The sequence below is a fragment of the Theropithecus gelada genome, chromosome 4 (genome assembly GCF_003255815.1).
Source record: "Theropithecus gelada isolate Dixy chromosome 4, Tgel_1.0, whole genome shotgun sequence".
Taxonomy (NCBI): Eukaryota; Metazoa; Chordata; class Mammalia; order Primates; family Cercopithecidae; genus Theropithecus; species Theropithecus gelada.
Window position 1 is genome coordinate 29,404,468 of NC_037671.1, and position 19,683 is coordinate 29,424,150.

Sequence of the window (19,683 nt, forward strand, 5' to 3'; positions counted from 1 at the left end):
GGACCCAGGGGCCTCATACTTTGGAAACTTCAAAGTTCAATGATACGGAGTATTGGGCCCAGAGACTCCTAATCTGAAGCTTAGCATCTCAGCTGCTTCTCTGTGTCAAAGCGACTTGAATCCTCCAGGCTACGGTGGGTTGATCGTTCTTACTGATATAATTTCAAGCAACACAGCTTCTGATAGACTGTGAATTTAAAAATAAGCAAATGAATAATTAAATAAATAAGGATGATAGATGGATAGGGAATGATCAGTGGTATGGATTATAATAAAGTAAGAAAGTTTAGTAAAATATTAACTATATCACTACAATCTACATGGTAGGTATATTGGTATTTACTGAAAATTCTTTCACCTTTGCTTTATGTTTTACAAGTTTTATGATAAACTGTTGGGAAGGAAAAAGGGGAGGGAAAAATTTTGATATTCTGCTGATAACAGAGACCAGAAATACCATTGGCTTAAACAAAACAAGGGTTTTCTTGTTGTTTTGTTGGTTTGTTTGTTTGTTTGTTTTCATGTAAAATGAATTTAGATGGTGGCAGTCCAGGGCTGATCTGGCCGCTCAGAGATGTCATTCATGACCCAGCCTTCTTCTGATTTCATTCTCTGCTGTCTCTGCATGTGGCTTCCAACCTCAAGGTTGCCTCATGGTCCCAAGAGGGCTGCTGCATCTCCAGTTCAAAAGTCTACATCCTAGGCAAGAGGAAGAAGGAAGTACGGAGAGTGTACCTCACACTTCCCGCTATTTTGGCCTCCCTTTTGAAGGATCTCTGGGAGAAACACAAGCCCACAACTTTCACCTACAAACTATTGGTTTCAACTTAGTCCCTTGGTCTCCAATAACTATGAGATGGAAGAGCATATTGCAGTACCCAAGAAAATTAGGCCTTATCACCAAGAGAAAAGAGGGAACATATGATTCAGAAGCAACCAGCCATCTCAGCCAGATACTGCACAGCCTAAATTCAATCATTTACAATATAATCAAATTCCATCAGCCCCAGTCACATCTTAGCTTTAGGAGCTTTGATCGCTGACTTGCAAATCCAAAAAGTGTGTTTTGAGGTCCTAGGCCACAGGAAGTACCAGTTTGTCCCACAGACCTCTTACAGAGATGGCATTCACAGTCTATCTAGTGTCCAGCTTCAGAGAGTATGTACTCCACTGGTAGCACAATAAACAAATACACAGGGAAATACTATATAGCACAAACCAGGAGCTAAGGGCGAATGAAGATGCTCAGAAACACCTGCACTAAAAATTTCCTGAAAAAGGTAAAACATGTCAAGCAACACTGTCTCTGGAAACCAGAAAAATTATATTATTTGATAACAGATCCTAAGCCTGGATGTTGGAGGTGCTTGAAAATGTGCATTGTGTCTGGCTTTCTTTCCATTTATATGTTATTTGACTCTGCAGTAAAATCTCCTCCTCCTCCATGTACCCATATTCATGCTAGCAAATGTTAGCAAACTGCCACAATAGCATTTTAATTAGTGCACATCTGTCTCTCTTCTTTTAATTAGTGCACATCTGTCTCTCTTCACCACATTATAATCTTTTCCCATTTTGTTCTGCTTATATTTCTATTATGATAAAAGACTTAAGACAAGTAAATACATAGAAATACTTATATACATGTACGTGCAAGAATGATTCAGATAGATAAACACAGAAACACAAACAGTAAGGGAGGTAGGGCTGGAATTTTACTTCAACGTGTACAATTCAATGTACTTTCAGTTTTCATTTCAACCTTCCTCAGTGGTTTTTTTCCTAGCAGCTGATGAGAAACATCACCTCTGAGCCAATCAAGAAACTAATTCTTCCAAAGAGAGATTATTCCAATTCCTCACGGTGACCTGACAGCCTCTGCTTTCTTTTTCCTTTCTTCGGAATGAGAGACTCAACCATAGTAGAAAGAATGGAGGACTATATTAACGACCCTTCTTCAGTGGGCTGTGATTTTCAAAGGCGAATACTAAGTTGTAAGTAGGGGATATTGATTACAGCCTGGGTTACAATGCCTGGGAGGACAGTGGCTGAATCACTGAGAGTGGTGAGTGGGCATGCAGGGAAAGTACTCACCCAGAGAAAGGGTGAAGTGCCTGTGTTTGTGTGTGTATGTGCGTGTGTGTCTGCATGGGCACCCACACACATGTGTGGGTACGCGGGGAGAGACAAGTAGTGCAAAGAATAAAGACCTGCAGATGTTGGGATTTGGTGGAAGGAAAGGGAGACAACATAAATGAAGAAATATTCCAACGGCATGTTCTTAAGAACGTATTGTGGTCAGAAAAGGGCAAAAAAGTCTCTAAAATCTGTTCTGGCCAACTCAAGCCATCTATTCTAAGAGATTCTAGAAAGAGATGTGCCTTATAGATTCATATGTAAATTTGTTCATTATGGAAATATTTATAATATAGAAAAATCTGAACCAGCATACACATACAACAGGCGGGGGATAGACAAAAAATGCATGGTTCAATCACAAAAGAGATTTCCATGCAGTCTTTAGGAATTGTGTTTTTAATGAAGGGCAATTATTTCTAATTTTAACAATGTTGGATCCATACATTAAACCTTGTTTTGTTTCTTTTAGGAACAGTATATCTTTTTCCTTCCATTCATCATTTCCCCAAAACCTAACATATGTGTTCCAATGGATACAATCTATTTCATTGTATGAATATACAATTATTTTTTAATAGTTTCCTACTTTGGCTATTTCAATTATCTATATTTGGCTTCTGTAGATTTTATTATACTTAACAGCCTCAGGCATAAATTTTTGTCTTAATTTCTGATTGTTTTTTTCCTTCAATAATAATTCCAATAAGTGGAACTTTTGGGTAAAACATACAACTTCTTTTATTTAAATAGCAGTTCCTTGGTACAGCATGTAACTTTTTAAGGACGCTTGCTGTATATATGACCAAAATGCTTTGAGAAATATTTATATTTCTACTACCAAAGTATATGATTACTACTACAGAGTTTTTTATTGATTTATTGATTTGTAGAAATGGGGGTCTCATTATGTTGCCCAGGCTGGTCTTAAACTCCTGGGCTCAAGGGATACTCCCACCTCAACCTCCCAAATTGCTATGATTACAGGCATTAGCCACTACTTAAACTTTTATTCCTTTATGCTTTCCTTCATTTGCAATATTGACCATAATCAGGAGGGAAAAAAATAAATATCCTTTTAAAAAATGAAAACATATGTCTCCCTTTAAGCAGAGCAGAGAAATTGTTAACTCAGAAACCAATGATAATAAAAATGATACCCCTTCTGTAGCAACATAAAGAGCAATTTTGGGGAGCAGAAGATGTGGTGAAATGCAATGTTTAGTGCGGGTGGGTGCAAGATCCAGGCAGGGGTGGAGGATGGCCGGCTGCACAGACCTCTGTTCCGGTGCTTCCTCTTCATTCCTCCCCACCTCCCTCTGCAGACCTTGTTCTCAGAGGCCATTCCCAGACCCAGGTAGCCACAGCAGCAGGTGTTATGGCTGCAGGCCTCATGCTCCTTTGATTTAGAAGAAACTGTTGAGGAGTTAGTTTTTACTGAGTAGCTAATATGTTCCAAGCAGTATTCTCACTCATAATAATTACTGTTAAGTAATACATGAAAAAATTTTAAATTTAAAGCATTTCAATATTTTAATAGTAAAGGGAGCAAAAGGCCAAAATGTCCTTTCACTCACTTAACCTCCAATCTTCAGTTTAGCATGCACCTTTTTATACACTTTTTCAGGTGTTTACATCTATATGTGGAAATGTATAGTTTTGCTTTTGTTTTTCAATCGAATCATTAGTATAGTTCTGCAACATACTTTTTGATCACTTAGTGTGTCTCCATTATCTAGGTTATGACAATAAATCAACTCTTTTTACCTGCTTCATTGAATTCCCTCCGAGGGATGAGCCATCATTCCTCTAAGCAGTCTCCTGTTGGGTGGCTGGTTCAGTTGGTTACCACTTTTATACTTTAAAAATAGTGCTGCAGTGTCATTCTCACAGAGGCTTCTCTCTGCACCCATGCAAGTACTTTGCTGGACTAGACATCAGGAAGTGGAATTGCTGGGCCAATTGTGCACATTCTAATTTCACACTTAATGATATTGAATGAGTAAATAAAGTTCCAATGGTTTTGTCCCATAACCGAGATCACACAGCTTGTGAATCTTAGAGCACACAGCTTGTGAATCTTAGAGCCTTTATCTATTGCTTACCTTTTTTGTGTCCATAACACTAACATAGTAGGCCTGGCCCATTGTGGGTGCTCAGTAAATATTTGTTGAATGACTTTATGAAGGAAGAAAGAAAAGATGAGTAAAACTTGGTCTTATTTGCAGCTCTCTGATCTCTAGCCTTGAATTAAATGTGATGGGTTCAGCCCCTGACTGACTCCAGAGCCCCCACTAGGCAGTCTGCCTGAATCCCACCAGGAGTCCACTGGGCCATGACTTGACCATGATGATGGTCAAGAGTTGAGGCTTTGAGGAGTCCAAGGTATTGGACACCATCTGTGGTGGACCCCAGTGGATCCAAGGAGCCCAGTGAAGAGGCTCCTCCTGCATGAATCAGAGGGGGATAGTGGAGGGTTGGATATGGCAGGGGAAGTTTGAGGAAGTGATAGGATTCTGAATATTTTCAAGCAGTAGAGTCAAGGATTTCTTGATTGGATAACATGTGCATTATACATAGACATGTTTACAGGTAATTTTCCATGTTGGAACTCAAAAGTAAAGACCCTGAAGGACAGACTTTTTTGGCACCGGTAAGATCTTCTTCTGTCACTGTAATTGAGTTAGCCCTGGGGAAGTGGACCTGTGGAATCCTATAGCTTCCTTTGGGCCATAGTGTCTGCTCCACACCTTCTGGTGTCTCCTGATATGCAGCACGGATGAAAATGGCAAGTTCCCTGGCCTTTCTTCTGCTCAACTTTCAAGTCTGCCTCCTCTTGGTCCAGCTGCTCACTCCTTGCTCAGGTAGGGAATGATTCCATGATTGTTTCTGAAGCAGACAATTATGTATTAATGTCCTCATAGAACTTTTGACTCCTTCCCAAACCTGGAAGTCCATCCCAACTGGAAGGATCACATGTCACTAAGAGACAAAGAGTGTTTCTGTTAGCATTGGGTCCCCCTCTAGGTTCTCTGTATCTCGCCTTCCCTGTCTGAGAAGCACCCTTCCTCTCATGACCCCAACTCTAACACCCTCTGATGGAGCCTACTCCTTGTGACGACAGCTTAGTTTGCTGTGCTTGGACCCCTTGGGCCCATCCTGGCCATGGTAGGTGAAGACTCTGATCTGCCCTGTCACCTGTTCCTGACAGTGAGTGCAGAAACCATGGAGCTGAGGTGGATAAGTTCCAGCCTAAGGAGGGTGGTGAATGTGTATGCAGATTGCAAGGAAATGGAAGACAGTCAGAGTGCAGAGTATTGAGGTAGAACTTCGATTCTTCAGGATGGCATCACTGCAGGGAATACTGCTCTCCGAATATACAATGTTACAGCCTCTGATAATGGAAAGTACTTGTGTTATTTCCAAGATGGTGACTTCTATGAAAAAGCCCTGGTGGAGCTGAAGGTTCCAGGTGAGCCTCCAGGTTTTGTTCTGAGAACATTTCTCTGTAGGATCTAGAGCAGATGCAGAGTTCCTCTTCCAAAAGCACTGCAGACACTCCTGCCTGCTCACTAGCAATTGTCTGCACTGCCTTCCAACTTAGCTTCTCTGAGGCCCTTAAGAAAGACACAGGGTTTCCTTTAGGAAGAATCCCTGCTATACCCTACATGCTCAAGTAAACAACTCCCTCCCACTGGCGACCAGAGATATAAGGGAAGTGAAGGGTGAGGGATAGGAAGCATAAGAAACCATCTCTTCAGTGACTGGTACACAGTCATTTTGGTTTAGTTTCGTAACAGATGGCTTCTGTTGTGTCTCCAAGTGCACACTACCATGGGTCCTGGGAGGTGGAATAGTGATTGTGTCTGCTGCCGATGTTTTCCAATCAGTGACTCCCAGAGATATTTTTGTAGTAGAATGAGGCATGTTTCTTACTTGTTGCAGTGAGGAAGAACACACATCATGGGGAGCTGTGGCAGTATCTCAGTAAGAAGGTGTTAGAGCAGACTTAGTATACAATTTGGGTTTGTGTTAGGGGATTTCAGGAAGGGTTTATAGACTTAGCCCTCTGCTCTGGATGAGATACTGTCAGGAAGGTGTGGGGAGATGAATTCTGTGAGTGGAACCTTAATCAAGCTTATCCAGGAGGAAGGAGACTAGGATGAGACTAAAGCTGTAATTGATGAAGAGGCAGCAATTCCTCATTGCCGATGGGGGATGTTTGGTCATTGTTGTGGTTTGGACAATGTTCATGTTTTTCTCTGCACTCACACATGATGTGGGGTGTTCTTGTTTTTCCCATGATCTGTCGTAGTGACAAAGTACTATTTTCTGTGTGTTTTGTGAAATTGTTCATGTTCAGCAGGAGGATACCAAGACCTGGTGTCAGGTTCCAGATGTCTGGAATGGCTTTTTTCTTTCTCAGTGCAATCCCTTGCCTCAGGGCTTCTGGTTGGGTTTGGTTTAAGGAGAGCTATAGAAGACAATGGTAGAAGGAAGAGAGAAGGGAGAGGTCTGGGCGCTTATTCCCTGGCTTTCTTCCTGCAAGTTACCCTCAGGCTGGCTGCATTGCCTTGCAGAAGGTCATAGCTCAACTCAGGAATGTCCTCAATCCATAAATCTCTTCTTTTATGTCTCCAGAACAGCTCCCTCTCCTCCTCCCTCTGGTAATTGGGGTGGGTGGAAATAGCCCCACTGTTACTGACCCTGGGATACTGCACTAGCCCATTTAGTTTTCTCCATCATGACCACACTTGGGTAAATAGCTCCTGAATGAAATCTTCCTTGAATTATCAAATGTGAGTCTGCCATTGATTCCCATTAAGACCCTCCCTGATACAGAAGCTCTCAAGAATTTAGGCCAATTTATCCTTCCACAGCACTGGGTTCTGATCTTCACGTTGAAGTGAAGGGTTATGAGGATGGAGGAATCCATCTGGAGTGCAGGTCCACTGGCTGGTACCCACAACCCCAAATACAGTAGAGCAACATCAAGGAAGAGAACATCCCGGCTGTGGAAGCACCTGTGGTTGCAGATTGAGTGGGCCTGTAGCATTAGCAGCATCCGGGATCATGAGAGGCAGCTCTGGGAAGGGTGTATCCTGCATCATCAGAAATTTCCTCCTCGGCCTGGAAAAGACAGCCAGCATTTCCATCGAAGGTCAGTACCTGCTTGGCCTCAGCTTTACTGAGCTGAGCTGTGACAGGTGATGAAGGGTTATGTGTGAGTTTCTACTGTGTGAGTCTCTGCGGTCAACATGGGTGTCTTCACCACACGTAAGGCTCAAAGCAGGGACCTGGAGGCTCCTCCCTGCTCCAGGGGAGCTTCCCCACTCCACAAAGCTGTTCACGCCACAAACATTTACTGAACATTTCCTGCCTGACAGAAAGTGTGACAGGTAATGTGAATTGGGTAAAAACGTTAAGGGAAGTTCCTTATGTAAAGTCAAATGACAAAATGGGAAAACATATATATATTTACAAACTCATAGAGAAAGCTAATCTCCTTGAAACAGAAGATTTTGAAAACAGTAAAAAATTTTAACAAAGGTCATGAATTGTTAATTCACAGGAAAGGAAATAACCCACAAAAGGGTGCTCATTCTCACTCATTAGGGAAACATATATAGGAAATCATTTTTCACTTATGATATTGGCAAAAATCAAAACCACACTGCCTTGCTTGATAGCACATGGCTATGGCAGGAATGTAGGAGGGCAGTGACTCTCAGTCATTTGCTCATGTCACTTGTATTTTTGGTATGCATTAGCACAACCTCTATTGGGGGATCTATCCAAACTACGTATTTATTTATCAAAAATTCCAGTTCTGGGAGTTTATCTGATAGATTAGCTTGCATTTGTATGAGATGATCCATATAAAATGTTTCTAGGGTGTTTGTTTATTTGTTTGTTTTTGAGAGGGAGTCTCATTCTGTTGCCCAGGCTGGAGTACCATGGTGCAGTTTCAGCTCACTGCAACCTCCTTCTCCTGGGTTCAAGAGATCCTTCTGCCTCAGCCTCCCCATTAACTGGAATTACAAGCATGCACCACCAGACCTGGCTGATTTTATATTTTTACTAGAGATGTGGTTTCACCATGTTGGCCAGACTAGTTTCAAACTCCAGACCCCAATTCATCTGCCTGCCTCAGCCTCCCAAAGTGCTGGGATTACAAGTGTGTTTCACCATGCCCAGCCTGTAAAAAGTTTCTTACAGCATTCATTGTGATTGTACAAGGTTAGAAGCTATGCAGAAGCTTACTGATGATCAACTTCCATAAAGGAAATACTGCCCAGTTGTGAAAGAAAAAAGAGATAATTCTTTCTATATTAATATGGAAAGATCTCCAAAACACAATTTATCCAGAAAGAGCAAGATGCAGAGTGATGTGTATAGAATGTCATTTTTGGTTTAAATAAGAGGAAAAATAAGAATATATTTTAAATAACTTTTTTTAGTTCTTGACTGTGTTATTAATTTACAGTTTTAAAATTTAACAAGCAATCTTGTAACACTCACTGTACATCAGGCCCTTTATTTATTTATTTAGTGACAGAGTCTCACTGTCAACCAGGCTGGAATGCAGTGGCACAATCTTGGCTCACTGTAAGCTCCGCTTCCCAGGTTGAAACAATTCTCCAGCCTCAGCCTTCCAAGTAGTTGGGATTACAGGGACATGCCACTACACTCAGCTAATTTTTGTAATTTTAGTAAACATGGGTTTTCACCATGTTGGCCAGGCTGGTCTCGAACTCCTGACCTCAAGTGATCTACCCACCTTGGCCTCCCAAAGTGCTAGGATTACAGGCATGAGCCACTGCACCCAGCCCATCAGGCCCTTTATAAGTACTAATTTAATTTTTCTAACTTCAGGAGATAGGTATTACCATTACCCTCATTTTGTAGATTAGACCACTACAAACAGAGGTTATGTAAGTAGTCCAACATCACACTGCTGGTCACAAGCGGGAGCCAGCATTTAAACCCATGCCCTCTGACTCCACAGTTTATATCCCTAAGCATCATATTAAGTGGACTAAGGAGAAGTTAATAGAGGGAGGGAGGGAGAACTGGGTGGTTGGGAGAGTTGCATGACTTCATGTATTTATAGTTTTTGAACCATGTAAATGTGTTACTGGTTGAAAAAATATTTAGAAAAAAATGAGTATGACTCTGCTCAAGTTAATTTCCATATGAGAGGCAGACATCTCAAGATAAGTGATAGTAGTAGCTTGTAGTGAGGGTTTACCAAAGTTTTCTCTATAGTCCTCTGAGACTTTAGGAAGAGAACACTTATTTAACCTCATGAGACAGATTCACTGCCCCTGACCTGGGCTAAAGAGCTAGAACTTGGGGTGCTGAGGCTGGGGAGGCTGAGTGCACCAGCGCCCATGACCCACAGCTCTCCCTTTCGTAGATCCCTTCTTCAGGAGCACCCAGTCCTGGATCGCAGCCCTGGAAGGGACCCTGCCTATCTCGCTGCTGCTTCTTGCAGGAGCCAGTTACTTCTTGAGGTAACAGCAGAAGGGAAAAATTGCTCTGTCCAGGGAGACAGAAAGAGAGCGAAAGATGAGAGAAATGGGATATGCTGTCACAAAGCAGGAAATAAGCCTAAGAGGTATCCAAAGTGAACAGAGAATCTAAGCTCCAGGCTTGCATGCCCAGCCTGAAGATCTCACCCCCATCCCCACTCTGGCACTGCATCATGTTTAAGGTTTGTTTTCCCGAACTCCCCTCACCCATAACTGTTCTTTTTTTTTTTCTTTTTTTTTTTCTTTTTTTTTTTCTTTTTTTTTTTTATTTTCCAGAGAAGCTCCAGGAAGAACTCAGTAATTTCCCATTCCCCAGGAGATCCAGGCATGTCTTCCTATCCCCTCCTTGAGGGCCTTGATAACTCTTCCTTCCCTGTTCATTCCATTGCAGAGAGGAGTAAAATCTAGCACATGGCTCGTGAGTGGCTCTGACATTTTCTCTGAATTTGAATCTATGACTGTCTCTCCTCGAATATTTTCCAGCCTACAAATCTTTGTCCAGGTTTGAAAAGTGGTCCTGGATCTCTTTACTCAGGAAAAGAAAATAACTGTGGCACTTTGGAGAAACTCCCCGGAAGGAGTCTCTCTCTCTCTTCTTCTATCTTTCTCATTCTTGGAAAAAAAAAAAAGTCTTCAATCTCTTTGTACTGGGGGCCACAGACTTTTATGCCTTAAAAAACCCTGAGGAAATCCAGGGGTGCACTTCAAAAGGAAGAGGGAAGAGAAGGATGAGGTGCATTTTCTATGGCAGGAAACTTACTTGTTGTTTTCCATAATCTAGAGGATGTTGAAAGGAAAACAAGAATGGAAGATTTAAGAGACAAGAAAATTAGAAAAGAGAGAGGGAGAAAAGTGTGTCTAATAAAGTGGAGTAACTACAGTGGCTCAGTTGGTACAGATTTATTATAACTGCATCAAAAACTAGTCCCTGAAGTTGTTCATTAAATTTCCCAAATTCTTTTTAGAGCAAGGTAGGAAATGATACAGATTGAGAAGGATGGATCTTGTACTCCTAGACATTCGCATATAGACATGGTGACACCTATGCCCAGGTACAGGAGTATAGACAGATTCAAAATAGATTGGCAGGACACCATTGGGAGGGAACTCTCACAGTGACTGCCTTGCCACTAGCATCCAGCCAATGTTCCCAGACTGGATATTAAGAAGAAGAGGTGAAGAGAGAATTGAGCATGCAGAGTGAGACTGGAGGGAAGGGTGAAATGGTCAAAAAGAAATATTAGATGGATGCAAAAAGAAGCAGAAAGGGCCAACACAGAAAAGACAGAGTTCAGGTGACATCTCTACCTTTCTGTTATTGTAGGAGGAGAGACGTCTTCTCCTACATGGTGAGTGAGCCTGATGCTCTCTGAGTTTGCTGGATTATGGGCCATGAATATTTTAACCTTTTTTCTGCTGTGACCCATTAATGTTCTCAGTTGGATTAATCAGATCTAACCCGAAGACTGTATTTTGCGTGTTGAGGGGGTGACTTCTGCTTTTCTGGAGCCTCTGAGAGACTGCTGACCCTGCACATGCCCAGGCAAAGCCTGGCCATGCAGCCTGCACCCCTCATGACACAGGGAGCCAAGTCTGACATTGTTTAGAAGGTGCCACCTCTGATCCATCAGAGCTGTAGAGGAGGGAAGCTGGACCCTGGAAGAGACTCTGAAGAAAAGCAGAGAAAACGTGTAGTGAAAGGAGAATGGAGTGTGGAAAAGAACAAAAATACTGACCTTTTTCTTATCTGTGTCTCCTTCCATTCAGAATGGAAAATGGCCCTTTTCAAGCCTGGTGAGTAAATCACTGTATGTTCCCTGGACCAACAACCTGAGGGACCATATGCCTTTTTCCTCCTCCAACTCTTGTGATTTGGGGGAGAAAAGTTGCTTTGACTTCCTTCGTGGATAGGAAGACACATGAAGGGTGGAGCTGAGGAGAAGGAGACACACACTGAGTGATACTGCAGGAAGAGTGAGGATGGAAATGCCAAGGAGAGGAGGCAATGCCTGCCCAAAGAACTTTGTCCTTCCCAGGCTTCCCATGTCTCCTACTGACTGTGTCTCCTCAAAGGTTTTAATGCTTCTGAGTTTTGGACTCCACATTTTTAAATGATGTTTGCAAACTGTGTTTTGTGGAGGTTGATGTGAAGACTGAAGCAATAATAAATATGCATTGGTCAAAAACCTAGTAAGAAAGAGATGATGAGTTCAAACTGCGTGGTTGAAGAAGGTGTGTGGAAAGGAGGGTTAAGGGAAAGCAACAAGGAAAAGTGCAGTACCCCCATGGTTCCCAACAGTGGGGAGCTGTTTCCACCCCTAACCTGCGAGGGCTAGGAAAAGGAGGCAGTTACTGGAACCCAGAGAAAGAGATAGCTCAAAGATAGGGCTTCCTGAGAAGAATCGAATCGTTAGGCCTTGTTAGAACAGCACTAGCTGCTGCTGGCAGGGAGGAAGCAGGAAATTAAACGATGTGTCTCTCCTTTCTTTCTCCTTCCAATCTCCTATCAGGGCCTCCCACTGGCCAAACCCAATGGCAAACCAAAGGACAGGGGAGCCCAGTGGCACTGTTCTTAAAGGACAGATTCCTGGGGCCCAGAAAAGGGTGGAGAAAGCTGAAAGGTGGAGAGTGAATCTGGGGCATCTAAGGCCCCACATATAGCCTAGCACAGAGATGGCCTTGCAGCTATTAGAACATCAGGAGCTTCCTTCATGCCCTGCTGTGGGCTGAGTAAATAACATGATTGCCTTAAACAGCGCTAGAGATTTGTATGTTTATCCCCATTTTTCAGGTGAGGAAATTCTTCAGATGAAGCTCCACCTTGTTAAATAAATTGGATATATGGAAAAATAGGACTGCAGAAAAGGGGGACACATTTAGCTCACGAGTGGTCGAGTGAAGATTGAAAATTAACCTCTGAGGGCCGGGCGTGGTAGCTCATGCCTATAATCCCAGCACTTTGTGAAGCTGAGCCAGGCAGATCACAAGGTCAGGAGATTGAGACCATCCTGGCTAACACGGTGAAACCCCATCTGTACTAAAAATACAAAAAAAAAAAAATTAGCTGGGCATGGTGGTGGGCACCTGTAGTACCAGCTACTTGGGAAGCTGAGACAGGAGAATGGTGTGAATCTGGGAGATGGAGCTTGCAGTGAGCCGAGATTGCACCACTGCACTCCAACTTGGGCAGCAGAGCAAGACTCTGTTTCCACAAAAAAAAAAAAGAAAAAGAAAATTAACCTCTGAGTATAAAGCATCAGTGGGCAGAACAGTGTGGGGAGGGAAACAACAAAAATGTAGAAGGAGGATCCTTGTTGCTTCTTGAGGCCGCATCAGTGTATTAGGTTAGCCAGATACTGACCTTACTTTCATTTCGCCTCTGGTCACAAGACCCCTGGGGCTTTCACCAATGACACCGATGAGAGAATCACATTCAGGGCAGACTAGGGACCTCAGGTTCTGGAAGGACCTCCTCAGCATGGCCCAGGCCTTGCATGCTCAGGTTCTGAAATCCAGGAAAAATGACTGACCCCATGGACACCTCCTCAAACTCTCTGCAGCATATGTGATTCTGGATCCAGACATGGCAAACGCCATCCTTCTTGTTTCTGAGGACCAGAGGAGTGTGCAGCCTGCTGACGAGCCCCATGACCTACCAGACGACCCTGAGAGATTTGAATGGCGTTACTGTGTGCTTGGTGTGAAAACCTCACATCAGGGAGACATTACTGGGAGGTGGAAGTGGGGGACAGAAAAGAATGGCATATTGGGGTGTGTAGTAAGAACATGGAGAGGAAGAAAGGTTGGGTCAAAATGACACCAGAGAATGGATACTGGACCATGGGGCTGACTGATGGGAATAAGTATCAGGCTCTCACTGAGCCCAGAACCAACCTGAAACTTCCTGAGCCCCTAAGAAAGTGGGGATCTTCCTGGACTATGAGACTGGAGAGATCTCATTCTACAATGCCACGGATGGATCTCATATCTACACCTTTCTGCACGCCTCTTTCTCTGAGCCTCTGTATCCTGTATTCAGAATTTTGATCTTGGAGCCCACTGCCCTGACCATTTGCCCAACACCAAAAGAAGTAGAGAGTTCCCCGGATCCTGACCTAATGCCTGATCATTCCCTGGAAACACCAGTGACTCCGGGCTTAGCTAATGAAAGTGGGGAGCGTCAGGCTGAAGTAACATCTCTGCTTCTCCCTGCCCAGCCTGGAGCTGAGGGTCTCCCCCTCCACAACAACCAATCAGAACCATAAAGCTACAGGCACACACTGAAGCACTTTACTGATATTCATTCGATTATTCCATAGGACAGTTGCTTGAGTTTGGTGCCACCTTATTGTCCCCTTTATGCAAATAAGGAGACTGGGGTGTAGAAAAGTGTATTGACTTTACAAAGTAGACATGACTAGTGAACGACAGAGCTGGAATCTGAACAACAATAACTAACATTAATGGAGAACTTAAAATGTTCTGAGTGCTGTGTTATGGGCTTCGGTGAGTGTCAGTCCTTTAATCCTCACAACACCCCATTGGGTAGTCTCATTTTGCAAGTATGAAAGCTGAGGCAGGGCAACATTAAGTAACTTACATAACTCATACGGTAATTTGTGCAGTTGGGAGATGGTCAGCCTCAGTCCCTGGCTAATTGCCCATTCTTTTCCAGCCTGATTTTTCCCCCTTGGGAAGAACCTCAATGTAGCCCTGAGGTTCCCTTCCTAGCGCAGCTCCAGGATAGAGATCACTGTGGGTGGTTGTGGAGTTGACACCTCTATTGACTCCTTTCCAGCTGATTGTCAGAGCCTTAGACCCAGCAGTCCTTGGAGTGGCTCTGCAGAGTGTCTTTGTTGAGAGAATAACGTTATAGTTCCCACATGGCCTGTGACTTGGAAAGAGACTAGAGGCCACACTCAATGGGGCACAGATGTGTGCCCACCCAACAAATGTGATAAGTGATCGTGCAGCCAGAGCAAGGCTTCCTACAGTCAAGATTTCTAGGCAGAACAAATACCCTAAATATCCTCTGTGATATAAGTAATTTGGATGAAGGAAGCTAGAAGAATTACAGGGATGATTTTAATCCCGCTATGGACTCAGTCTCCTGGAAAAGGATCTGTTCACTCCTGATCATTGGTGGATGTTAAACCCATATTTCTTTCAACTGATGCCTGCTAGGGAAAACTGCTCCTCATTATGATCACTATCATTGCTCACCACTCTATCCCCTCTACTTGGCAAGTGCTTGTTAAGCTCTAGTTGTTCAATAAATGTGTTAATAATGCTGACTCCTCAACTTGGCTTTTTCTAGACTATGGTGTCTACTCAGTACAGTAGAGTATTCTGCTCACCCACTGTACTCACCACAGTCTCAGTTTACCTCACTGCAGCATTTTCACAAAATCCTTATTGGATGCATCTTCTATTGCTGCCATCTGAATTACTAGAAATTCATAGACTTAAAGCAACACAAATGTATTATCTCACTGTTCTGTAGGTGAGAAGTCCCACAGGGATCTCAACAGGCTAGAATCAAGGTGTCTGCAGGGTGGATTCCTTTCTGCAGTCTCTAAGGAAGAAACTGTTTCCTTGCTTATTCAGATTGTTGGCAGAATCAGTTCCTTTCATTTATAGGACTGAGGTCCCAGTTGTTTCCTGGTTTATAGCTAAGGGCTGTACCCACTTCTAGAGGCTGCCACACTCTGCCTCCTAGCTCCCTTCCTGCATCTTCAAAGTAGCAACACTACATTGAGGCTCCTCTCCTGGTTCTTTTTCTCCATTATATTGCTCTGATTCTTTTAACTTCTCCTTTTTTTCCTTCATTTTATTTATTTATTTATTTTTGATAGGGATTTGCTCTGTCACTCAGGATGAAGTGCAGTAGCGTGATCTCGGCTCACTGCAAACTGTCCCCTGGGCTCAAGCAATCCACCTACCTCAGCTTCCCGAGTAACTGGGACCACAGCCCACATCACCATGCCTGGGCATTTTTTTTGTAGAGACAGGGTCTTGCCATGTTGCCCAGGCTAGTCTCAAACTCCTGAGCTCAAGCAGTCTGTCCACCTTGGTCTCCCAAAGTGCTGGGATTATAGGCGTGAGCCACCGCGCTCAGTACACCTTTTACTTTTAAAGACTCCTGTGATTTGACTGAGTCCACCCAGATAGTTTAGAATAATCTCTCTATTTTAAGGTCCATAATTTGAATTCTGTGTAAGATCCATTTTGCCATGTTATACATTCTATTCATAAGTTTCTTAGTGGATATAGCTCAAAGGGGTGCTGAGGGAGCACTATTCAGCTCGCCACACTGATTTGGGAAGTGATCCCAGGAAACACAAGTGCAGAAATAAATTGAGAAATGAGAGAAAGCCAATTACATGAGAAATGGGATAAAAGGTTTACTCATGAGTCAGTTACCATGTGGATAACTTGGCTCAATCCCTTTTAGGACTCTCTAAGAAACCACATGAAATGTGTGATACAGCTTAGAATCTTCCTAAGGACTATGGGACCTGGGACTTTATCTCCACTTCCCATCCTCCTTTGCTTGAATTGGTTGAAGGTTGGCCTGGGAGTGTTAATTCTAATGCACTTTAAGATTGGGCTATGTAACTGCAGAAAAGCAACTATCACGGGTGTGATAAAGCTCACAGGCAAAGGAGAAGGGAGATACTCACTGGAGGTGGGAAGTTTGTCATCCTTCCAGGAAACTGTGCCTCAGCTATTGGCAAACTGTGATAGGCCAGGAGAATATGGGACAGGGCATCAACAGTGCCTGTTTTAAGGGCTCTGCCTCTGAGAATATAGTGAATGCCTTTCAAGGTCTCTCTGCCCTCCCTGCACCACATTTATTTAGCATTAGTGACCTCTTGTCTTCCAAAACATATCCATATTACACGGCCCTGCAGCCTCACCACATGGACTGGGTCTGGGATGGACATCTGACCCAGGCTAGACCAGAGGACCAAGTGACATGTGGCCAGTTACTCCTGTAGCAGATGTGCATGGGAGCTGTGGGAAGAAATGTTCCATTCATGGTGTGGACTAAAGGATGGTGGATTGCAGAGAAGACAAAAGTAGATGAGTAGAGAGAAGGCTCCAAATGGAGAGTTTAGACAATTTTATCATGTTTGTTTCTTTTAGAAGCCCAATATCATTTCTTCTCTTTGAAAAAATTTGTTCTGTTGAGACAAGGTAAATGTACTAGTTAATATTGCGACAGTTGTAAAATTTGGAAGCTTCATAAGCATTATAATATGCTCATTGATTCTGTGAGTCAGGAAACTAGAATTTGAACAGGACAGTGTAGAAATGGATTTTCTCCATGCCAAGATGCCTGCAGATCCCCTTGGAGTACTCCATAGCTGGAGATGACACACCCATATTACTTTCAAAGATTTGAGTTTATTGCAAACCAACAGTGAATCAGTGCTCACTCTGGGTCCTGGTTCTTCCAGGATTGGCTGGTACACCATGTCCATAAAGAATCTTTCTGAAGTGACCCTTTCTGTCTCTTTTTCCCTCCCAGGACAGAGCATGATTGGGTTAGGTCATTACTATCTAACCTGGCACACCCCAGTAGAACCTGCTTTCCTCCTAAGCTACCCCATGGCTAACTGATCCTCTTCCTTCTCAGAACACACATGTTTCCCTCCTTCTCAGATCAACTTTGGCAGAGGTTGAGGCCTGGCTTAGCTGGCACAAGCTACTTCAAAGCCCTGGGCCTTATTTCTTCAGATAAAAATGTGAAGCCAGGTCTCATCCTGGCTGGCCATGCTCTTAGACCCTTGCATCCTTCTCTTCTGTCCTTTCCCAACAGCTGCCCAGTCCCGGTTGGAATGTTCTAATACTGATGTATTTACCCTCATGAGTCACTCAACCCAGAATCCAATTTTAATTATAATCCAGAAACATCAGGTAATGAGTGAGGCTGCATGAGAATGAGACAGTTCAAGTGTCAGTTCAATAGAAAAAACAGTTCTTAGGGCTTTCTTTATCTTAGTCTCATCAAAGAGCTTTCTCTGCAGAAGGGACCTACTGGTTCCTCCTTCCTGGTCCTTGAACTTCTGACCTAGAGTGGCTTAATCATGCTGCCATCTCTCTCTCGCACTCTGGTGCCAAATGATTCCAGGAACTGGGCCATGCTGTGGTGGAAATGACCTTACCCTGAGCATGTCACTCATGCATTGAACAACAGCTGAGAGCAGAGCTTAGAGCCGGGCCCTGTAAGGAGAGAGGAATCACATCCTGCAGAAGTCTGTCCTGAATAGCAGGTACTCCAGTCACAGCAAAACACAGTTGATACCTGTATAACAATAATACAAAACAGGACAGGGGAACAGCAAAAGATTTGGGTGTCAGAAGAGGCTGAGAACCCTTCAGGCAGGAACATCCAGAGTTGTTTTTGGAGGAAGTAGGCACGAAGGCTGGGCAGGATTTCAAGGCATAGAGATGAAGCAAACAATTCAAGTGAAAGGCATGGCATGGGAAAGGGAGCGCTGGCCACAGAGAGTACAACATTGGGATGCAAGGCCACTGTGGAACCATTGCTGGCGTGTTAGCTGCAAAGTTTAGAATTGAATCAGAAGGGAATTGGAGGCCTCCAGACTACGCATTTATTTATGTATATTTTATTATTTATTTATTTAGAGGCAGAGTCTCACTTCGTCACCCAGGTTGGAGTGCAGTGCATGATCTCGGTTCATCCTAACCTCTGCCTCCCAGGTTCAAGCCATTCTCCTGCCTCAGCCTCCTGAGTAGTTGGGATTACAGGCATGTCCCACCACACCCAGCTAATTTTTTTTTTGGTAGACACGGGGTTTCGTCATGTTGGCTATGCTGGTCTTGAACTCCTGACTTCAAGTGATCTGCCTGCCTCCCTCTCCCAAAGTGCTGGGATTATAGGTGTGAGCCACCACACCAGTTCCAGACTCGGTATTTAGACATTTGAGGGGTTATTGACAAATGGGCCTCAGGAAGATATCTATACAATGACAAGATTGGATTCTGTGGGGGAGGGATTATGTTCGTGGGGAGGAGGGTATATGTGCTGGTGTGTGTGTGTGGTCCCTGGACCTAACCCCACCACCTACTGGCAGAAGGTCAAGACCAACTAGAAAGTCTTTGCCCACTTCCATCTTCTGCCCTCACCAGAATGCCACCTCCCCTTGGGAAAGGGTTTTTAATCCTCACTCAGTATTCTCAGCACCTCTTATCCAATATCTTTGGAATGAACAACCAGACCTTCATAACAGCCACTGCAACTGCTGTCTCCTTTCCTTTGCTACCCCTCCCACTCCAGTCATGCCTGCTTCCCCTCCAGCGTGCCAGACCCAACCTCCAAAGCCAGCGACTTGAACAAGAGTCCTCTGGCTTTGGAAAGGGGGCAGCTTATGTTTTCCTCCTCATGTTTCCTCCCCAGCAAAATCACCCTCTACATAGAGAGCCCTCTCCTTGTGGATACCAGCAAAGCCACCGACCCCTTGGGGAATCTCAAGGCTTTGTAAAAGAATGAAAGGAAGGAAGGAAGGAAGGAAGGAAGGAAGGAAGGAAGGAAGGAAGGAAGGAAGGAAGGAAGGAAGGAAGGAAGGAAGGAAGGAAGGAAGGAAGGAAGGAAGGAAGGAAAGAGAGAAGGAAGGAAAGAAAGAAGGAAGGAAGGAAGGAAAGAAAGAAGGAAGGAAGGAAAAGGAAGAAAGGAAGAGAAGAGAGAGGAAGAGAGAGGAAAGAAGGGAGGAAGGAAGAAAAAAAGAAAGAGAAAGAAAGAAGAAAGCGAGAGAAAGAGAAAGAATAAAGCGCGAGGGAGACATGAAAGAAAGAGAAAGAAGGAAGGAAGGAGAGAGAGAGAAAAATAAATAAATAAATAAAGAAGAAAGAAAGAAAGAAAGAAAGAAAGAAAGAAAGAAAAAAGTCTTGCTTCCAAACAAAGAAAAAGGAAATAGAAATACCTAATAACCCTAAAAGGTTATTTGCTGCTTGAGATTTGGCGGGGGGGGGGGGGGGGGGGGGG

The 19,683-nt window shown here is 43.6% G+C and overlaps 1 pseudogene across 1 annotated transcript; it reads left to right on the top strand.

Annotated features, from left to right (window-relative positions):
• Positions 1-4,915: 4,915 nt before the first annotated feature.
• On the top strand, positions 4,916-14,968 carry LOC112622538 (annotated as a pseudogene). The gene is made up of 7 exons (XR_003119003.1): positions 4,916-5,000; positions 5,261-5,608; positions 7,017-7,297; positions 9,557-9,757; positions 9,948-9,968; positions 11,439-11,465; positions 13,232-14,968. The product of XR_003119003.1 is annotated as a butyrophilin subfamily 3 member A3-like (transcript).
• The last annotated feature ends 4,715 nt before the right edge of the window (positions 14,969-19,683 follow it).